The sequence below is a fragment of the Moschus berezovskii genome, chromosome 3 (assembly GCF_049115385.1).
Source record: "Moschus berezovskii isolate FMDL1 chromosome 3, NW_MosBer_1.0, whole genome shotgun sequence".
NCBI lineage: Eukaryota > Metazoa > Chordata > Mammalia > Artiodactyla > Moschidae > Moschus > Moschus berezovskii.
In genome coordinates this window covers 82,461,277-82,484,247 of record NC_142462.1, presented here as the reverse complement: position 1 = coordinate 82,484,247, position 22,971 = coordinate 82,461,277, and the positions used below count along the sequence as shown (strand labels likewise).

Here is a 22,971-nt window from a genome sequence, read left to right as displayed (position 1 = left end):
TCCTCTTACTTTCTGCATTTAGCATGGCTATCCTCTGCATATCTGAAGTTATTGATATTTTTCAGGCAATCTTGATTTCAGCTTGTGTTTCATCCAGCCTGACATTTCACATGATGTACTCTGTATATCAATGTCATGGAGGTTCGTGACATTGTACAGGAGACATGGATCAAGGCCATCCCCATGGAAAAGAAATGCAAAAAAGCAAAATGGCTGTCTGGGGAGGCCTTACAAATAGCTGTGAAAAGAAGAGAAGTGAAAAGCAAAGGAGAAAAGGAAAGATATAAGAATCTGAATACAGAGTTCCAAACAATAGCAAGGAGAGATAAAAAAACATTCCTCAGCGATCAATGCGAAGAAATAGAGGAAAACAACAGAATAGGAAAAGCAAGAGATCTCTTCAAGAAAATTAGAGATACCAAGGGAATATTTCATGCAAAGATGGGCTCGATAAAGGACAGAAATGGTATGGACCTAAAAGAAGCAGAAGATATTAAGAAGAGGTGGCAAGAATACACAGAAGAACTGTACAAAAGAGATCTTCATGACCAAGATAATCACGATGGTGTGATCACTCACCTAGAGCCAGACATCCTGGAATGTGAAGTCAAGTGGACTTTAGAAACCATCACTATGAACAAAGCTAGTGGAGGTGATGGAATTCCAGTTGAGCTACCTCAAATCCTGAAAGATGACACTGTGAAAGAGCTGTACTCAATATGCCAGCAAATTTGGAAAACTAAGCAGTGGCCACAAGACTGCAAAAGGTCAGTTTACATTCCAATTCTAAAGAAAGGCAATGCCAAAGAATGCTCAAACTACCGCACAACTGCACTCATCTCACACGCTAGTGAAGTCATGCTCAAAATTCTCTAAGCCAGGCTTCAGCAATATGTGAACCATGAACTTCCAGATGTTCAAGCAGGTTTTAGAAAAGGCAGAGGCACCAGAGATCAAATTGCCAACATCCGCTGGATCATGGAGAAAGCAAGAGAGTTCCAGAAAAACATCTATTTCTGCTTCATCGACTATGCCAAAGCCTTTGACTGTGTGGATCACAATAAACTGTGGAACATTCTGAAAGAGATGGGAATCCCAGACCACCTGACCTGCCTCTTGAGAAACCTGTATGCAGGTCAGGAAGCAACAGTTAGAACTGGACATGGAATAACAGACTGGTTCCAAATAGGAAAAGGAGTGCGTCAAGGCTGTATATTGTCACCCTGATTATTTAACTTATATGCAGAGTACATCATGAGGAATGCTGGGCTGGAAGAAGCACCAGCTGGAATCAAGATTGCTGGGAGAAATATCAATAACTTCAGATATGCAGATGACACCACCCTTATGGCAGAAAGTGAAGAGGAACTAAAAAGCTTCATGATGAAAGTGAAAGAGGAGAGTGAAAAAGTTGGCTTGAATCTCAACATTCATAAAACAAATATCATGGCATCTGGTCCCATCACTTCAAGGGATATAGATAGGGAAACAGTGGAAACAGTGTCAGACTTTATTTTGGGGGTCTCCAAAATCACTGCAGATGCTGATTGCAGCCATGAAATTAAAAGATGCTTACTCCTTGGAAGGAAAATTTTGACCAACCTAGATAGCCTATTAAAAAGCAGAGACATTACTTTGCCAACCAAGGTCCATCTAGTCAAGGCGATATTTTTTCCAGTGGTCATGTATGGATGTGAGTTTGGACTGTGAAGAAAGCTGAATGCCAAAGAGTTGATGCTTTTGAACTGTGGTGCTGGAGAAGACTCTTGATAGCCCCTTGGTCTCAAGGAGATCCAACCAGTCCATTCTAAAGGAGATCAGTCCTGGGTGTTCACTGAAAGGACTGATGGTAAAGCTGAAACTCCAATACTTTGGCCACCTCATGTGATGCCTCATTGGAAGACTCTGATGTTAGAAGGGATTGGGGGCAGGAGGAGAAAGGGATGACAGAGGGTGAGATGGCTGGATGGCATCACCAACTCGATGGACATGAGTTTGAGTGAACTCCGGGAGTTGGTGATGGACAGGGAGGCCTGACGTGCTGCGATTCACAGGTCGCAAAGAGTCGGACACGTCTGTGCGACTGAACTAAACTGAACTCTATATATAAGTTAAATTAGCAGGATGACAATATACAGCCTTGATATACTGATTTCCCAATTTGGGACCAGTCAGTTGTTCCATGTCTAGTTCTTACTGTTGCTTCTTTACCTGCATACAGGTTTGTAGGAGACAGGTAAGGTGATTCAACATTCCCATCTCTTTAAAATTTTTCTGGTTTGCTATGATTCACACAGTCAAAGGCTTCCTAAAAAACCTTCATATTGTTGTTGTTTAGTCACTAAGTTGTGTCTGACTCTTTAGGAACCCATGGACTGCAGCAAACCAGGTCTCCCCGTCCCTCACTATTGAGAGAGTCATTTCCTAGGCAGGTTGATAAGAAGTCTAGGGGTCCTCAAGGATAGAGGGGTATGGAATTCTTTAGGAGGAGGAAAGGACAAACTTTTTTTTCCTCTACATTCCTTAGGATTATATAACAATAATATATCCTGCCTGAGGACAGTCTCTGGATTAAACCTTCGGCTAATCCTGGTATCTTAAAATGTAAATTATGGGAGTAGGTCTGGTGAGGTTTTTATAATCTCCAGACATTCTTTGGATTCATTGGAGAGTATATAACTCCATAGTTAACACTGAAAGTGAAAGTGAAGTTGCTCAGTTGTGTCAGACTCCTAGGGACCCCGTGGACAGCAGCCTACCAGGCTCCTCCATCCATGGGATTTTCCAGGCAAGAGTACTGGAGTGGGTTGTCATTGCCTTCTCCCACAATAAATCATAATTGTGTAAAATAACCTAATTTGTATACTTTTTAAAGTACATTACTCTCTCCTTATCTCACTTTTTTCCTCCTAAGCAACCTGACCCCTACCCCAAATGCAGGTGTCAGATTCCTAAAAAGTCTGGAGGAAAACTATGAAAAAAATCAGGAGGCATGCAGGTTTGTGGAAGAAACCAGCAAAGTGGGAACTCTTTCTACCTACTTCTGATGTCTATGTTAGAAGCTTTCTCTATCTCCTTTATACTTTAATAAAACTTTATTACACAAAAGCTCTGAGTAATCAAGCCTCACCTCTGGCCCCAGATTGAATTCTTATCCTCTGGAGGCCAAGGATCCTGGCGTCTCTGCGTGGTTCAACAACAACCTTTCACTATCTGCTAGGGTTTACCCAAGTTCATGTCCATTGACAAAAAAGCTTCAAATTAAAATGACTAAGTTATTCATGGGAGTTCAATGTTTAAAAAGTATTATTTTGAAAATATATAACCAAATTCAGAAGAAAAGCAAAAATCACCCTTTCTTAAATAGGTCAGTTTTATATCAACTGTTTTAAAAAATAATAGCTAAATGCAATTTAAAATTCATTAAACTTTCATTGACTTCTTTTAATATGTTTAACGACATCCAAACAGATATTACCAGCAACAAATCCATTAATCCTTGCCTAACATGTAAATAAATTTTGAATTGTTGGAATGTCTTTTTTTAAAAAAAATATTCAATATCTAATCTTCACATTATATTGTAAAATCCTTCTCATCTTGTTACTTGATGAACTGAAATACAGATTTATGCCTGAAACTCCAATTTCAGAATAGCTATACAAATGTATTCCTCCTGAGACTATGGTATTCAGAATGGACTCTACCACATGTTGAAACACAACTGATATAATTGAATTGGCATGAGTAATGAATGGGTTTTCATTCACATTAATTATACCCTGGCTATGAGAATAGAACACTATTTATAAATTGACTAACTGCATTAAGCTTATGGAACAGAGGTAGACTAATGAGACAGCAGGAGGTAAGATAGGGCTTTCCAGGTGGCACTAGTGGTAAAGAACCCACCTGCCAATGAAGGAGGGACACAAGAGACTTGGGTTTGATCCCTGTGTTGGAACGATCCCTTGGAGGAGGTCATGGTAACTCACTCCAGTATTCTTGCCTGGAGAATCCCATGTAGAGAGGAGCCTGGTAGGCTCCGGTCCATAGGACTGCAAAGAGTAAGACATGACTGAAGTGACTTGGCATGCAGTAGGTAAGATGCTCAATATATTAATAGTACTTGGTTTTGAATCTGAAAATTTAGATTACATTCTGATTCTGAACCCATTTGACTTCAGACAAGTCACTTAACTTCTTTGAGCCTTAATTTCTTTACAGATAAATTGAGGGAGTAGATGCTAAATGACTCAGTCTGGTACTAAAACATTATGATCAAAAATCCTTCTGTATACTAGTCACACAGCTCTTCAGTTTCTAGGAATTGCATATCAAAGTTTTGCCAATATCTTCTCTCTGCCAATTTGTCTCAGCTCTTACATGCATTCAGCAAGCTCCAGATCACAAATTATGCCAGTGAACATTTTGAACCTGGCAAAGTGAAGCATACTATTCTGAAATATCTGCACAATATCCAGCAAAACAACGAAAGGTATTATGGGCTTTTCAAAATCAAACATCTCAGCTAACTCTGCAGTGACTAATCCCCATATTCAACTATGGGTCTTTTTCTTTTGGAGAATTCTGTTATATTGCTGCATCCTAAAGAAGTAAATGAACATTGGAATACACTATATATACCATTCTGTGCTTTTGTAATCTAGAGGAAATTCAGATAGAAAATAGTTAGCTATTACTCTGCAAATGAAATTGAAATGCAGCTTGTTGTATATCCACTTATCCCAACCCTGGCCTCTGGAAATTGGTAAGGATTTTGGAAAAAAAAAAAGTACAGGATAGCAGTGTGAAAGCAATTGTAATTGGTGATCTTGTGTAATAACTGTGTCTCAAATCACTACTGAAGACTTCTTCAGTATTAGACCGATTCACATTTAAGAATTGAGTTGATTTATCTCTGGGCTTTCTATTTTGTTCCATTGATCTATATTTCTGTCTTTATGCCAGTACCATACTGTCTTGATGACTGTGGCTTTGTAGTAGAGCTTGAAGTCCGGCAGGTTAATTCCCCCAGTTCCATTTTTCTTCCTCAAGATTGCTTTGGCTATTCGAGGTTTTTGGATTTCCATACAAATTGTGAGATTATTTGTTCTAGTTCTGTGAAAAATATCTTTGGTAGCTTGATAGGGATTGCATTAAATGTATAAATTACTTTGGGTAGTATACTCATTTTTACAATATTTATTCTTCCAATCCATGAACATGGTATAATTCTCCATCTATTAGTGTCCTCTTTGATTGCTTTCAGTAGTGTTTTATAGTTTTCTATGTCTGTTTATAATAGCCAGGACATGGAATCAACCTAGATGTCCATCTGCAGACAAATGGATAAGAAAGCTTTGGTACATATACACAATGGAGTATTATTCAGCCATTAAAAAGAATACATTTGAATCAGTTCTAATGAGGTGGATGAAACTGGAGCCTATTATACAGAGTGAAGTAAGCCAGAAAGAAAAACACCAATACAGTATACTAACACATATATATGGAATTTAGAAAGATGCAAATGATAACCCTGTATACGAGACAGCAAAAGAGACACAGATGTATAGAACAGTCTTTGGGACTCTATGGGAGAGGGTGAGGGTGGGATGATTTGGGAGAATGCCATTGAAACACGTATGTTGTCATATGTGAAACGAATCACTAGTTCAGGGTCAATGCATGTTATAGGATGCTCGGGGATGGCATGCGGGGATGACCCAGAGGGAGGATAAAGGGAGGAGGGAGGTGGTAGGGGGGTTCAGGAGGGGGAACTTATGTAAACCCGGGGCAAATTCATATCAATGTATGGCAAAACCAACCAATATAATATTGTAAAAAAAATAAAAATAAAAAAATAAAACAGTTAAGAACAGTAAAAAAAAAAATAGAATTGAGTTGACTTCTATCTTAGTATGGACTCCAGCTGTGCCCGTATACAAAGCAGTGTGATCAGCTGATTTTTAAAAGTTGTTGGCTTTATCCTCCTCTACCATTTTTATGAATATATTGTTCCCAACAACACATTTGGTTCACTTTCCTTTTTTTTGTCAGCCAATTGTTTATTGTTCACAGTTCTAGCTTGAAGATATCCTCCAATATGAGATGAGAAGGTAGCAGCTGATTTGCTTCCCTGAATATGGCACAAGAGCTTTTAAGGCAGGGTCAATAAAACTTTAACAACATAGCACTTGAAGGGAAATAACTGTGGATTCCAGTCCCTTCTCAAGTATTTATAACAAGGGATTTCATCTTTTGTATCATCACTAAAGATGAATTGCTAAAATAAGATTCGTAAACTGTTGTTCATTGAGAAGCTTATTATATCTTCCTATATTTACTTTCTAACTTAATTAAGTTAAGCACTTAAAAAGTATGGCCTTATCTATACATTACACTCAAAAATCATTTATATGATGGTTGCTTAGAAGTGCTTTAAATTTATATATATTATAAAATTTTTACATTTAAAAATCCTAATTTGCATCCAAAGAAGTTGCACATTGTTTCCTGGTGATATAGCAAATCCTTTATCTAAAGCACAATAGTAAGTGACAGTATTTTTGAGTAAAAAACCTCTATCTTCTCTTTGTCTACAAATGAAATGACCTCCTTTCAAACTACCACTTCTTTGAGTCAGTGTAGAGATTGTCCCATGATGTTTTATGGTACCCTTGGTAATCTTTCTTGTAATTAACTGGCAAAGGAAACTCATAAGAGTAGGGATGTGCTTTCTGGGATACCATATGCATTGCATCATTATACAAAGAAACTGTGAGAACCTTCAGAAGAGACTTAGACTTGCCTAAGGCCACAGTGTTAGAACTGATATCTTGTGGGATGTGGACCAGCCATCTTTCTCATTAGACTCAGCTCCTTGCTGCTTCCATCACAGTTACAAAAGAAAGTAGGAAATGATTCATTTTTGTATAGTCATGTGAAAATGATTCTTTCTTCCCATTTCATTCAAATGGGCTTAGGTAGAACAGAGAAGTAGGCAATTATCTCCTTTCTTTTCTATCTCAGGTGTCTCTAGAGGGTGTGAGCTTCTGTTTGAAGGGTATTTCTCTCCTATTTGCCCTCCCTTCCCAGGAGTGTTATAGGGTTGGATTTAAATGACTGGATTCACAGAGAGGATCCTCAAAGGACAAAAAGATACCAGAATTGCCCATAGAGTCTTAGAAAGTGCTCCAGGAGCGTGCAACAATGGAGTCCTGCTCTCCATTCACCTGCTCTGCACTCACTCACTTCCTGCGTTAGCAATAGAAGATTGTTCCCTGTTTAGAAGTTATTAACTAAATACTAGGAAAGATGTTTTACAAGATAAGTCATTTTATTTTATATTGTGCATATTATACCTGTTTCAGGTTCTCAGTAAGCATTTGTTGACTGAACGAGCAAATGCTTTTATACTGTTAGCATTACAGCTCTAATAGCCTGCACTGAATAGAGGCACGGAGACCCCCTTATGATGACCACAAAGTTTTATTTATTGAGCCTTTTCTATTTGTAATGATCTATGTGACTTTGCATGCTTAGTCATTCAGTCATGGCTGACTCTTTGAGACCCTTTAACTGAAGCCTGCCAGGCTCCCATGTCCATGGGATTTTTCAGCAAAGGATACTGGAACAGGCTGCCATTTTCTTCTCCAGAGGATCTTCCAGGCCCAGGAATCGAACCCGCCTCCACTGTGTCTCCTGCATTGCAGGTGGATTCATTACCTGCTGAGCTATTGGGGAAGCCCCTGTGTGATTTAATGAGCACCAAATATCATACTCAGATTATGTTACAAGAGGTAGGAAAATAGGTAACTGGGACTAAACATGAGAAAATGTAGTGTGGCCATTATTGATATAAAATAATTTGAAGAACCAATTAATATCTCCTACAATTACATAATGTGAATATTCTTTAAGGAAATCAGTCACTTACTTATCTTTTAGTATCAGTTTTCTATGTGCTAAGTATATAACAGTCTCCACCCTTGAAGAGGTCAAAGCTTGCAGATAGACAGATGGGGAAGGAAGCTTTGTCTAGCGAAGAAGTGACTGCAAGAGACCAGCAAAATTCCTGGAAGCACAGAAGAGGTAATGGTACTTGTGGACTGTCACAGTCAAGGGAAATAATTAATGGAGACAGGTGGAGTTTCCAGAAGAAAATAAAACAGAAAGACGTTGCAGAGAAAGAAAGTGGAATAAACAAAGGCACCATAGTATAGCAGTAGAAGATGTACTCATGAACAAAATGACATTCAACAGGGGGAAAATGTAGGGCATTTAGGAAAATAACTGGATAAGATCATGCCTCATTAGCAGTTTCCAATATTATCCAGTAAGAAATATGGAGACATACTTGAATATTAACCAAGGAGGGATGGTGGAATAGAAAGAGAATTGTGTCTAATCTGTCTCCTCCTTTTACTTTTCTACCACTATTACACATTCTAACTTATATGCAGAGTACATCATGAGGAACGCTGGGCTGGAAGAAGCACAAGCTGGAATCAAGATTGCTGGGAGAAATATCAATAACCTCAGATATGCAGATGACACTACCCTTATGGCAGAAAGTGAAGAGGAACTCAAAAGCCTCTTGATGAAAGTGAAAGAGGAGAGTGAAAAGGTTGGCTTGAAGCTCAACATTCAGAAAACAAAGATCATGGCATCTGGTCCCATCACTTCATGGGAAATATATGGAAAAACAGTGGAAACAGTGTCAGACTTTGTTTTTTTGGGCTCCAAAATCACTGCAGATGCTGATTGCAGCCATGAAATTAAAAGACGCTTGCTCCTTGGAAGGAAAGTTATGACCAACCTTGATAGTATATTAAAAAGCAGAGACATTACTTTGCCGACCAAGGTCCGTCTAGTCAAGGCAATGGTTTTTCCCGTGGTCATGTATGGATGTGAGAGTTGGACTGTGAAGAAAGCTGATCGCCGAAGAATCGATGCTTTTGAACTGTGGTGTTGGAGAAGACTCTTGAGAGTCCCTTATACTGCAAGGAGATCCAACCAGTCCATTCTAAAGGAGATCAATCCTGGATGTTCATTGGAGGGACTGATGCTAAAGCTGAAACTCCAATACTTTGGCCACCTCATGAGACGAGTTGACTCACTGGAAAAGACTCTGATGCTGGGAAAGGTTGGGGGCGGGAGGAGAAGGGGACGACGGAGAATGAGATGGCTGGATGGCATCACCGACTCTGTGGACATGAGTTTGAGTGTACTCCGGGAGTTGGTGATGGACAGGGAGGCCTGGCGTGCTGTGATTCATGGGGTCGCGGAGAGTCGGACACGACTGAGCGACTGAACTGAACTGAACTGAACTGAACTGACTTTTATTTTACCCTGACTCTTAGTCTTCATACCTTGAGATATTCTGGAGTGGGAATTAACTGGAATTTATGACAAATCTAATGTAGCATAAGGGAGGCGGAAATCCAAAAGAACATTATGGGAATTCTTGAAGACAAGGATGGATGTCGACGCCATTAAAGAGAAAGAAATTATTCAGGAGTCGAAACAGTGTGGTGGTGCAGAAGTATGGAGGGTAACGTGACACATTTATGTGGATCATCTGGTACTGGAAATACCTGAATGTTCTATGCAGGAATGAGAAGGAAACGAAATGCCAAGAGAGCAGGGAAGAGTTTGGAGCCTTTTGGTGGAGTTTTAGGGGTCCCTAGCATACGGAGAAGGCAATGGCAAGCCACTCCAGTACTCTTGCCTGGAAAATCCCATGGATGGAGGAGCCTGGTAGGCTGAAGTCTGTGGGGTCGCTAAGGGTCGGACACGACTGAGCGACTTCACTTTCACTTTTCACTTTCACACATTGGAGAAGGAAATGGCAACCCACTCCAGTGTTCTTGCCTGGAGAATCCTAGGGACAGGGGAGCCTGGTGGGCTTCCGTCTATGGGGTCACACAGAGTTGGACACGACTGAAGTGACTTAGCAGCAGCAGCAGCAGCATATGGACCATGACCATATGTGTCAGTGTATAAGAGGACTATATGTTCGCTGTACACCTGAAACTAACACAATATTGCAAATCAACTATACTACATTTTTTTTTTTTAAAAAAAAAGAGAATTATAAAATAAGGAGAAAAGAGAACCTTGACTAAAACCCTGGAGAGTACTGAGCAGATGAAATCAGATTGAGGGAAATATTAATACTATGTATACAAAAGAAGAGAACGTTTCAGGAAAACCTGAGTCAGCAGCAACAATGCTACAGAGGACAAGGGAGATGAGACCACAGAGAACCTACTGAATTTTGCAAATTAGGAGCTAACTTTTGTTACCACCAAACCTGCTTTAGTGCACTAGTGGGTTGAGGTATGAAGAAGACCTGAGCAAGAGAAGGCAGGAAGTATGAAATTATTTCCCCAAAAGTCAGTTCACAACATACATGGGAAACCAGTAAAATTATTGGATTGGATAACTTTTGATGCTATTTTTCTTTTCAGACTTTAAAGGTTCACTTAGAATTTCATCAAGAGACTGGGTATTTATCTTGGAATCACCCTACAGACATGTGACTGAAGCACTTACCTACTGAAATAATCAAATTATCTTCACATTATTCTTCTACAGTCCATTGTTTAATGATGTATTTTTGTTGTACAAAAAATATGAATCAATCAAAATCACAAATGATTAACTCGCCTAAAGATAAAATTTATTGTTAATAATGCATCCTTCCTCTACTTAGACATTTAAATGCATCATAGTATGTATAATTATAAAATTACATATAAAATTGTAATTTAAGACAAGTGTATTTTGAGTTATGACAACCCTCACCACCATCTGGAAAATGTATCTATCATTTTGTTTGTGTCATGTATATTTCTTCAAAGAAGACATACAGATGTCCAAGAGGCACATGAAAAAAATGTTCAATATCACCAATTATTAGAGAAATGCAAATCAAAACTACAATGAGATATGACTTCAAAGCAGTTAGAATGTCCACCACAAAAATCTACAAAAACTAAATGCTGGAGATGATATAGAGGAAAGGGTTTTCTCCAACACTATTGATAGGAATGTAAATTGGTATAGCCATTATGGAAAACAGTATGGGGTTTCCTTAAAAATCTAAAAATAGAGCTACCATATTATCCAGCAATCACACTGCTGGGCATACATACAGAAAAACAAAAAACAAAAATCACGGTTTGAAAGGATCACTGTAATGCTGTTTACAGTAGCCAAGACACGAAAGCAACCTAGATGTCCATCAACAGATGAATGGATAAAAATGTTGTACATATATACAATGGGCCATTACAAACACAAAATAGTGTCACCTGCAGCAATATGGATGGACCTGGAGATTATTATACCAAGTGTAGTAGTATAGTAAGTCAGAGGTAAGTGAACTAAGTCAGAAAGAGAAAGACAAATATATCACTTAAATGCAGGACCTGAAAAAAAAAAAAAAAGGATACACATGAACTTATTTACAAATCAGAAACAGATTCAAAGACTTAGGAAATGAACTGATGGCTACCATGGGGGAAAAGTCAGGGAGAGGGAGAGATTGGGAATTTGGGACTGACATGTATGTGTGTATGTTAGTTGCTCAGTTCAGTTCAGTCACTCAGTTGTGTCCGACTCTTTGAGACCCCATGAAACACAGCACGGCAGGCCTCCCTGTCCATTACCAACTCCCAGAGTTCACTCAAACTCACCTCCATTGAGTCGATGATGCCATCCAGCCATCTCATTCTCTGTCGTCCCATTCTCCTCCTGTCCCCAATCCCTCCCAGCATCAGAATCTTTTCCAGTGAGTCAACTCTTCACATGAGGTGGCCACAGTATCGGAGTTTCAGCTTTAGCATCAGTCTTTCCAATGAATACCCAGGACTGATTTTTAGACTGGACTGGCTGTATCTCTGTGCAGTCCAAGGGACTCTCAAGAGTCTTCACCAACACCACAGTTCAAAAGCATCAATTCTTCGGTGATCAGCTTTCTTTACAGTCAAACTCTCACATCCATACACGACCACCGGAAAAACCATAGCCTTGACTAGAAGGACCTTTGTTGGCAAAGTAATGTCTCTGCTTTTTAATATGCTATCTCGGTTGGTCATAACTTTCCTTCTAAGGAGTAAGCGTCTTTTAATTTCCCGGCTGCAATCTGCATCCGCAGTGATTTTGGAGCCCCAAAAAATAAACTCTGACACTGTTTCCACTGTTTTTCCATCTATTTCCCATGAAGTGATGGGACAAGATGCCATGATCTTCGTTTTCTGAATGTTGAGCTTCAAGCCAACCTTTTCACTCTCCTCTTTCACTTTCATCAAGAGGCTTTTGAGTTCCTCTTCACTTTCTGCCATAAGGGTGGTGTCATCTGCATATCTGAGATTTTTCATATTTCTCCCGGCAATCTTGATTCCAGCTTGTGCTTCTTCCAGCCCAGCATTCCTCATGATGTACTCTGCATATAAGTTAAATAAGCAGGGTGACAATATACAGCCTTAACATACTCCTTTCCTATTTGGAACCAGTCTGTTGTTCCATGTACAGTTCTAACTGTTGCTTCCTGACCTGCATACAAGTTTCTCAAGAGACGGGTCAGCTAGTCTGGTATCTCCATCTCTTTCAGAATGTTCCACAGTTTATTGTGATCCACACAGTCAAAGGCTTTGACATAGTCAATGAAGCAGAAATAGATGTTTTTCTGGAACTCTCTTGCTTTCTCCATGATCCTGCGGATGTTGGAAATTTGATCTCTGATTCCTCTGCCTTTTCTAAAACCAGCTTGAACATCTGGAAGTTCACGGTTCATGTATTGCTGAAGCCTGGTTTGGAGAATTTTGAGCATGACTCTACTAGCATGTGAGATGAGTGCAATTGTGCAGTAGTTTGAGCATTCTTTGACATTGTCTTTCTTTGGGATTGGAATGAAGACTGACCTTTTCCAGTCCTGTGGCCACTGCTGAGTTTTCCAAATTTGCTGGCATATTGAGTGCAGCACTTTCACAGCATCATCTTTTAGAATTTGAAATAGCTCAACTGGAATTCCATCACCTCCACTAGCTTTGTTCATAGTGATGCTTTCTAAGGCCCACTTGACTTCACATTCCAAGATGTCTGGCTCTAGGTGAGTGATCACGCCATCATAATTATCTTGGTCATGAAGATCTTTTTTGTACAGTTCTTCTGTGTATTCTTGCCACCTCTTCTTAATATCTTCTGCTTCTGTTAGGTCCATACCATTTCTGTCCTTTATCGAGCCCATCTTTGCATGAAATGTTCCCTTGGAATCTCTAATTTTCTTGAAGAGGTCTCTTGTCTTTCCTATTCTGTTGTTTTCCCCTATTTCTTTGCATTGATCACTGAGGAATGCTTTCTTATCTTTCCTTGCTAGTCTTTGGAACTCTGCATTCAGATGCTTATATATTTCCTTTTCTGTCCTGTCCAATTCTTTGCAACCCCATGGACTGTACCTGATCAGGCTCCTCTGGCCATGAAATTCTCCAGGCAAGAATACTGGAGTAGGTTGCCATTCCCTTCTTCAGGGGAGCTTCTTAATCCAAGTATCAAATCCCAGTCTCCTGCATCACAGGGAGATCCTTCATAGTCTGAGTCACCAGGGAAGCCCAACATGTATGCATTGCCATATTTAAAATAGAAAACCAACAAGGATCTATGCACAGGGAACTCTGCTCAATATTCTGTAATAAGCTAAATGGGAAAAGAATTTGAAAAAGAAAAAGATATATGTGTATGTATAACTGAATCATTTTGCTGTATACCTGAAACTAACACATTGTTAATTATACTCTAATATAAAATAAAAAATATCTTGAATTAGGAGAGAATCAGTAAAGGAATATTTAATAGCAATTGTTGCAGATGTTGATGCCTTTTTGAGTCTTCTTGTGACAGCAGGTTTGTGTTAAAAGACAGTTCCATTCCAAGAGTTTTCTAGAAACTTGAATTCGTTCTTAGCAAATAACATTTCTCAGTCCTACTCAAGGAAATGATGAAAATACTGAATAATCAAGGGATTTCTCATTTATGCATCGAGTTAAGAAAGATATTTTACTTTTAAGTATCACTGAGGGATGAAACAATATAGTTGTTAACAAATTTTCAAAGGGATTAGACTAAATAGAATGTTAATTATGTGTCTAAAGAAAATATGTAGAAGTAATTTTTTTTTTTTTAGTAACCAGTAGAACATACACAAACCTCCCTTCTGCTTATACCTTTGTGAATTTTCTGAATTGAGTGTTAAAAATTAAATCATCTTTTCATAAAAAGGAAAAATATTTTGATATACTGATTCATTTGTCCCCTATCCTCCATAAAATGCTATTTTTAAATTTCAAACAGCTATTCATTTTTTTACTAAGAAAAGTATCATTTTAAAGAATAAGATGATAAAAATGCTTTGATTACAATTAATCTTTGTGTACACTGAGTGAGAAATAGAATCTTTATTGGAGAAGCGGTAATCAAATCAGGAGATACTACAAGTTATAAAAAGTTCTTTAATTATGAATTGCCCTTGTCCACACTTTTCTCTTTCAATCATTCAAATTTTAAATCCAATTGAAAAAAATCAATAAAACATGATGAATAAGCAAATTATTTTCCTCTAGTGCTAGTCTTTAAGTTAAAATAGGGACAGCAACTTTACATACCATTGGTATGAGACATTTTAGTACTAATATTATGAAATATGTATTATTTTTATAAAAACTTTTAGGTAAATTGTACTTGTTTTATTTTTTCAGTAAGGAACAGGAGTCTAGGATGATTCTCTGAAAATATATGATAATCTCTGAGGCATAAATTATTGGCTTTGTTCTAAAATTGATGGAAATCTTGTGATTGTTCTATATGCCATTCAAACAATATTTTCAAGTCCCCTGCCACAGGTTGAGAAACTTTTAACAAAAAAGAGAATAAAGTTATGGCTAAATACTAATAGCAAATGATTGCTTCAGAGGAAGTAAACATCCCACATGTTTTCCTTAATGGTTAAATATATTTAACAAAATCTTGGTAGTCTTATTGTAAAAGCCATTTTACTTCTATTTTACTGAGAAGTATTTGCAGCCAGCAGAGTTAATGCAGGCTCATTAAGGAAGCCACAGCACTCTGTGCATTAGGACTCTGTACTTACCCCTGCTTTTAGCCTAATTATCCCATATTGCGGGATGAGGAAGACCATTGTTCCTGCTCACTAGTTCTCTTGACATTTTATGTCTCTGTGACCTTACCATCAATTTATCCAGGGTTTTTCAAAATTAACCAATCTTAAGTAGCACTCTGGAACTTTAAAAATCAGATTTCTAGACCCCTTCCTCACAGGATTAGGATTTGCTGAATTTAGGGTAGGGTGTCTGAATCTACATTTTAACAAAGGGGCAAGGTACCTTTTAAGATTAAGTAAATTTGGAAATAACATCTGCTCCTCTGCTCTTATATCCTGGGAATGATCTCTCTCATGCATTGTGATTCTAGTCCATGGAATAGTCTTTTCTCTGCATTTCTGCACCCAGTGTGTCTTCTTTCTTCCGTTTCTTGCATACTTGGAGTTGACACTCACATGCTTTTGAAGGGCAAATCCCACTTTTCCACTTTCTTCTTCAATACCCTGTGAGATTAGAGTATCTTCCCCGAAAGCTCTGAGGTTTATGAGCAGAAAATGAGTAGAGGACTAGGGCTTCCCTGGTGTCTCAGTCAGTAAAGAATCTGACTACAATGCAGGAGATCTGGGTTTTAAACCTGGGTCAGGAAGATGCCTTGGAGAAGGAAACGGCAACCCACTCCAATATTCTTGCCTGGGAAATCCCATGAACAGAGGAGTCTGTCAGGCTACAGTCCATGGGATGCAAGAGTTGGATATGACTTCTCAACCTAACTACTACCACAACCAGAGGACTAGCTAGGATTAAATGAACTGGAGGATACTAGAAATAATGGATCCTCAGAACAGGAGGACTAGAGATGACATACCTGGGGCAGGGTATGGATGTGAGTAGGAGGAGCAAAGTTTAAAAAACAGGGTGGAAACATAAGGTTTTGGCTAGTGACCTTACCTGGAAGGCATAGTGCCTCTGCCTGGTAAGGCTAAGAGTGATAAAGGGGAAGATAGTCCTCTCCAGGAGTGAGAGACTAAAAAGGGTATTGGTACCAAGACATGTACAGAATTTCAATCACATCCCTTATTAACTGGATATGATGATAACCATAAAAAGTGACCATTCTAAATAAACACAGTAAAGAATCTCCTGCAGTGCAGCAGACCCAGTTTCGATCCCTGGGTTAGAAAGATCCACTGGAGAAGGGAATGGCAACCCACTCCAGTATTCTTGCCTGGGGAATTCCATGATCAGAGGAGACTGGCAGGCTACAGCCCAGGGGGTTGCAAATAGTCAGACAGGACTGGGCAACTAACACTTTCATTAAATATAAACAAGTGATGACAGATTTAAAAAAGTGATGCTAACTTAAAGGTTGATTAGATGGTTCTAAGGGTATCTCCCAGATCTAGTTTGGGATGGTGGCTCTCAGCTCATATTTTAAGCATTCCAAATGTATATCAGTAAAACACATACTGATTTTAAAATGTTATGCACAACATTTCTAATAAAGAATTGCATTCAATATGCTAGACAGTCTAGTTTATACAAATACACGCACACTCACACACCATGTGCACAAATCTTTTACCTTGCTCATCTGTTGAGTCAGATGGAAGGAAACTACAGATGTCTTCCAACCTAAATGTCATGATAGTGAGGGCATCAGTCTTGGCTCCCTACCAATCAATTATACTTTATATCTCATTATGTCAAGATTTTCAAATTCCCCTTGAGGCCATTCACACTCTTGCTACTTAATAGAGCAGTGATTTGTTTTGTTCTTTGTCAATCTATGTTGCAAATGTTTTAAATAATGTAACAAGAAAAAAAGTCATATTACTGCGTTAAAGTAAATAGCCTGTGATGGCTAGACTCTACATATAGGAAAGACTGTAAATGCTGGAAATTTTAAATTGTTATATTTTAACTGAATTATTTCACAACCTCCCATTCAGAGTTGTCATCCAAAGGCACAATGTATTGGTTCAGGTAGGCATGGTAAAGGTAATCTTAATATGTGATAAAAAAAAATAAAACACTTGAGGGAGATAGATAATGGTGTCTGTTCACTAAAATGTATCAGAAGGATAGTCTAAGAACATTAAATATGCAGGAGAATCATGGTCAAGGGCCAGTAATAAAGAATCACATAAAAGAGCATTCTGTGCGTGAACACTAGCAATGGGACGTGCCAGCTGAAACCAATGCAGTTTTTTCCCCCAAAGGACGAAAGGTTTAACGTTATATGATACAAGCTCCTTTATGCAAAAACACAATATAAAGTCACTATTTTTATGCAAAAAATACAAGAGGGATGTATAAAATATTTTCTTTGAAAATACATAGAATTTGCAATCAAGAGACTTTCACTATTTCTTATATTATTAACACCCTGTTGGCATCATATATTTGTTAAAATTAAGGAACCGATATTGATACAAATGATCTACTAAAGTTCACAGCTAATTCACATTCTCTTAGTTTTTACTGAATGTCCATTTCTGTTCCAGGATCTCATTCCCAACACCACATTATATTTAGTCATCATATTTTTTTAGATCCTCTATACTGTAACAGTTTCTCAGACTTTCCTTGTTTTAGATGACCTTGACAGTTTGGGATATTGGTCAGATATCTGCAGAATGTCTTTCATTGGGAATTGTCTGAAGTTTCCCCATGATCAAGCTAATGTTATAGGCTTGGGAGGAAGATCACAGAAGTAAACAGCTATCCTTTTTCATTTTTTTTTTTTTTAACAGCTATCCTTATTACACCATAACAAAGGTAAATATTATCAACATAATTTATCATTACTAGTATAAACCTTCTCACTTGGTTAAAGAGATAACTGTCAGGTTTATCTACTGTGTGATTTACTCTTTTTCCCCCTTTCCACATTATACTCTGGAGGAAAGTCACAATGCACAGCCTGGAATGAAGGAGTGGCAGTTATGTTCCTCTTCCTTGATGGCTAAATATCTACAGTAATTATTTGGGATTTTACTACACAAGAGATTTGTCTGTGCTTTCATTTGTTTCTTTACTCAATCATTTATAACATCATAGACTAATTGGCATTTGTTTTATACTTTGGGTTATAAACCACTATATTTTATATATTTTGTTGGTCAAATTATTCCAGTTTTGGACTTTTCAGTTGACTCGTATGTCTCTTTGACATACAACCATCAATGACATGTGTTTGGTTTGTTTTTTGAGTACTTCCTTACTTTCTAGCATATCAAGATGCTCCAAGATAATCTTGTATATTTTCTGCCAAGCCTTAGAATTAGGCCATCAAGCATTTCTCTAATTGTCCTTGGTTTCTTTAATTAGAAAAGAGTATTAGAAACCAAGATGGTGCATTGTGTGCTTATTGCTACTGTGTCATTGCCTTCTAGGCTCTCTCAGCTGACAAAGCAAGATAATATACTTATGTATACTAACCCGTGTGCATATGTATGTATATGTGTGTGTCTATTTGCCATCCATTATTCAGTTAAGGGCTTAATTCCCTAGTAGTTCATTTTTAAACTTAGGACCAAACCCTGTTGTTTCCAGAATTTTTATTGTGTATAAATAGTATCTGACATTTAATTTAACATTAAATAGAAATATACCTTTCTTTATTCTCTCATGCCTACATCACTAGAAACATATGTTTTAACAATCAAGCAAGTCTTCCTCTGAGGTTTGTTCTTGTTTCTTCATTTGGTGTTATAACCAGTGGGAACGAAATTACAAATAGATTATGTTCCAAATATTTGCTTTCCAGTCAGTCATTTGGAACTTGTGGCTTTTGTTTTAATTGAAACACTTTACAAATAATGGTAAGATTTCTAGGCTAGCTCACAATGGCCTATTTAACCCAGAATATAATTGTAAGGGTATATAATTGCAATTAAAAATGATAGAATGTAACATTAGTAAGTAGAAAGGGAAACATTAAAACAAATAAGAAGTAGTGTTATATTAATTTTAGATATAATTGCCTAGGCAAAGAAAGCAAGGCCTGAGAGTAAGAAGTATATTAAATGCAGAGAAAATATCTGTGAAGGGACAACCCGGCATGATGAATTCTGAGATGGCTACAACACACAGAGTGTGACGTAGAGTGGATTCTAATAAGCCTGGACAGGCAAGCAGAAACTCAATTATTCATGTGCCATGCCAAGAAGATGGGGTTTAAGTTTAGGGGAATGGGAAGTTAATGATGAATTGTATGTAAAAGTATGGCATGATCTGATTAGCAACTTAAAATCTTACCCTGATGACAATCTTAAGGACAGGTAAGAAAGGGGTGACAAAAGAGGCAGGATCAATTAAAAATATTGAAATGGTGGAAACAAGAGATGAAAGCCTGACTTAAGTTAATAATCCAGTATTCTGGGGAAGGTGAAAAGTGGTCAGATATGAGAGGTGATAAAGAGATAGACTTTTGGTTTCAAACACTAGTTATTATCACTGGGGTTGGGGAGGAATGAACCTTTATGATTTCCCCTTCACTGGTTTGAAAGATGGAGAAATTAATTGGGCATCCCTTGTTGCCATTAATCAAGAAACAGGGTGTGGTGGGAAGAGAAGTCTGGAGGAAAATGTAATGAGTATTTAGTAACATGATTTGCATGAAAAGTAGTCCTTCAATCATAATCCAGGTATTTTATAATTTATAGTGGGAGTGATTTCCTAAGATACCTGCCAGAAAATGGAGAACAGAAAGGGTACAGAGGTGTTACAAAGAATTTATGTGTGCTTACAGAAAAGGATTATCAAAGGTGTACCTTCATGACTATAAGAAATGCCAGCAGAAAAAAATTAGATGAAGACAGCTTACATTAAATCTCTTGAGAGGGAAGAAAGAAAATTCGACAAAGAGCCAAGGAGTCACCAAACCAGGCTCCAGTTTGGAATGGGTACCATCAGTTCAACTGGAGGTGGGGCTTGTTTGGGATTAAGGAAAAGAATTTAGGAGGAAATGTGGAATGGCTTGTTTAGTCAGGTGCATGTTTTTATGGTATTGGAATAGCACCATGGATTATTTTAGTTGTGATTTCCACTCTTAAAATTTTCCTAAGATTCTGTTTGGGATATAACTTGATAGAATTAAAATCATCCTTGCTAGCTAGATAGTATGTCTATTATATGTGCTATACCTATAGTGTATTTCACATGATTTAAAATTTATAACTCCTCATAATATTTTGTAACACAGGTTCAATTTTCTAACCACTTAATTTCATCTTTGCCCATCTGTTTTCCCATGTGCAAATCAAAGATCTTCCTTCTCTGATACTAATCTTCCCTCTCATTATTTTTCATGTCATTTACATGCCTGCGGGTACAGGGAGACTAGAACTGTAGCAATAAAAAAGTAGGCAATACGCCAGTATCTTTGGAAATTTGAAGTTCTTGAAGGACTAGTCTTCACTTAGCATTTAGTTTTCTTCCAGAAAACAAAACAAAATGAATGATTATCAACAACAAAATCAAACAATATAGTCCAGATCATCAGCTGTTTCTTTGTGTGCATTAATTGATTTCAATCTGAAAGATGGCATACCGCCTGGAATTAATTTTTATAATTTGCTTTTTCTCTATGGAAAATGGATCCACAGGAAACTGATGAAGAGGATAAGTTTCTATAACCATCTCCTATGTAAACCTTATTATACTAATGAATGTGATAAAAATAAATGAATGTGACTAAAACAAAGCAAAAAACAATTTGAGTATTTTTAAGACAGTGCCACCACATGCGACGAGTTGACTCACTGGAAAAGACTCTGATGCTAGGAGGGATTGGGGGTGGGAGGAGAAGGGGACCACAGAGAATGAGATGGCTGGATGGCATCACCAATTCGATGGACATGAGTTTGAGTGAACTCCGGGAGTTGGTGATGGACAGAGAGGCCTGGCGTGCTGTGATTCATGGGGTTGCAAAAGTCGGACACGACTGAGTGACTGAACTGAACTGAAGACAGTGTTGCAACAAATAAATATGTGATGAACCAATAAAGTGGGGGAAGATCTCTAAACAGAATCATTTTTCTTGAAGGATGGTGTTAAAGATGGGAACATTTCTATGGAAGATTTCTGAACTGTACATTTGAGTCAAACAATCTGAATAAATACAATATTACCTTAGTTGAAGGTTTTAGCTGACAAGTCGCTGAAAACTACACCAGCAAAATTAATAGTATCCAAGAAAAAGCTTCAACATTTAGCTTATCATTTGAAAACTGCCATGCTAACAAATATTGTCTACTTTTTAAGCCACACATATTTTTCAGATGTTTTAGAGGCTTTGTAGATACATTCAAACAAACATAATAGAAGTTACAAAAATGCATTAATTAATTAATTTACTAAAACTTTAGTTAGTTCTAATTTGTTATGGGAACTAAGATATACATCAGTCAAGGAAGAACATATGAGCAATCTCACTTAAGAAACAGACAGGAGCACAAATGAAGTCAATGTTCTTTAGCAAAATCAGTATCCTAAATTTGAATAAAATTAATTATAAATGTCATGAAATATGTTAAAAAACAATTTCACTGGCATGTTGTAATAAGTCAAAATTACATAAATGCATTGTTATCATCTCTACACATTTAATGAATATGAAAGAGATGCTATAGAAATAAGAAACATGCTTTCTTATAATAATACTGTTGCTGAACTTTATATAAATACTGCATCATATTATATTTTGAAATTTTCTACAACTGAGTGCATTAGACAAAAGTCAGTTGAATAAAAGAAATTAATAGGGGAGAGTTAGCCTATGATGAAAGAATTAAATCACTCCGATTTAACAACATTAACTCAAGCACAGTGAAAATTATGTAAGATAATATTGTTTATGATGAAATTCATGTAAGATGAAGAATCAAGGAGATAAAACTGATTTTATGAACAAGTTGTAATATTAATTGAATAAATCACTACACATATGTGCTCAAAACTAAAAAAAATCTGCTAAGAAAGATCTGGAATAAACATATAATACTATATTGACAGTGAATGCTTTTGGGAGAGAGCCTGGATAATCTCGTGTTACTTTACATTTTACTCTAGTGCTCAGAACAAAGACTAATTAGTTTTATAAGAATAAAATCAAGTAACTTTCTTAAAATGAATGAAATGAAGCCTTACTCCAATAATGGCATTGCTTTTCTCAAAGCCCAGCAGCAAGACCCTATACTTTCATTTATATATTACACAGATGTCCTAGCATATAAATGAGCTTGTACATGATTGAAATGAGCAGATACTTATTTCTCATTGCTTTGTTGCCACTTTTGGGGAGAAGTTACATGAAAAGCTTAGTGTAAGAAATTTGGAAGAGAACAGCAATTCTGCCATATATACAGCGCAAGTAGTATCTCTAGTTACATCTAGCAATAACCTATACTTTTCCTCTTTTGTAGGAAATAAAGTAGCATTGACACAAACCATCTGAAAATTGAAAAACAAACATTAATTAGTGTTTCCTTTGAAAGGACATATATTAAAATTGGAAAAATATAGACAGAAAATATTAGCCTGGCCCCTGTGCAAAGATGACATGCAAATCTGTGAAGCACTCCATATTTTTATCAGTAGATAACTGGATTAAGATGTGGTATACATATACAACAGAATATTACTCGGGCATAAAAAAGAATGAGATATTGTTGTTAACAGGAAAATGGATGGGCCTAGAGAATACTATATTTAGTGAAGTAAGTCAAAGACAAATATTACATGATATCACTTATATGTGGAATATTAAAAATAATACAAATGAATTTATATTCAAAACAGAAATAGACTCACAGATACAAAAAAGAAGCTTATGGTTTGA

The 22,971-nt window shown here is 37.3% G+C and overlaps 1 protein-coding gene and 1 non-coding gene across 2 annotated transcripts in view; one reads left to right on the top strand and one right to left on the bottom strand.

Annotated features, from left to right (window-relative positions):
- The window catches only part of ZNF804B (zinc finger protein 804B), a 633,150-nt gene that overhangs the window by 325,493 nt on the left and 284,686 nt on the right, over positions 1 to 22,971 (bottom strand). The gene's annotated exons all lie outside the window — the stretch shown is intronic.
- On the top strand, positions 22,616 to 22,722 carry LOC129552887 (U6 spliceosomal RNA). Its single transcript, XR_008685367.1, has one exon. It is a non-coding gene; the product is annotated as a U6 spliceosomal RNA (small nuclear RNA).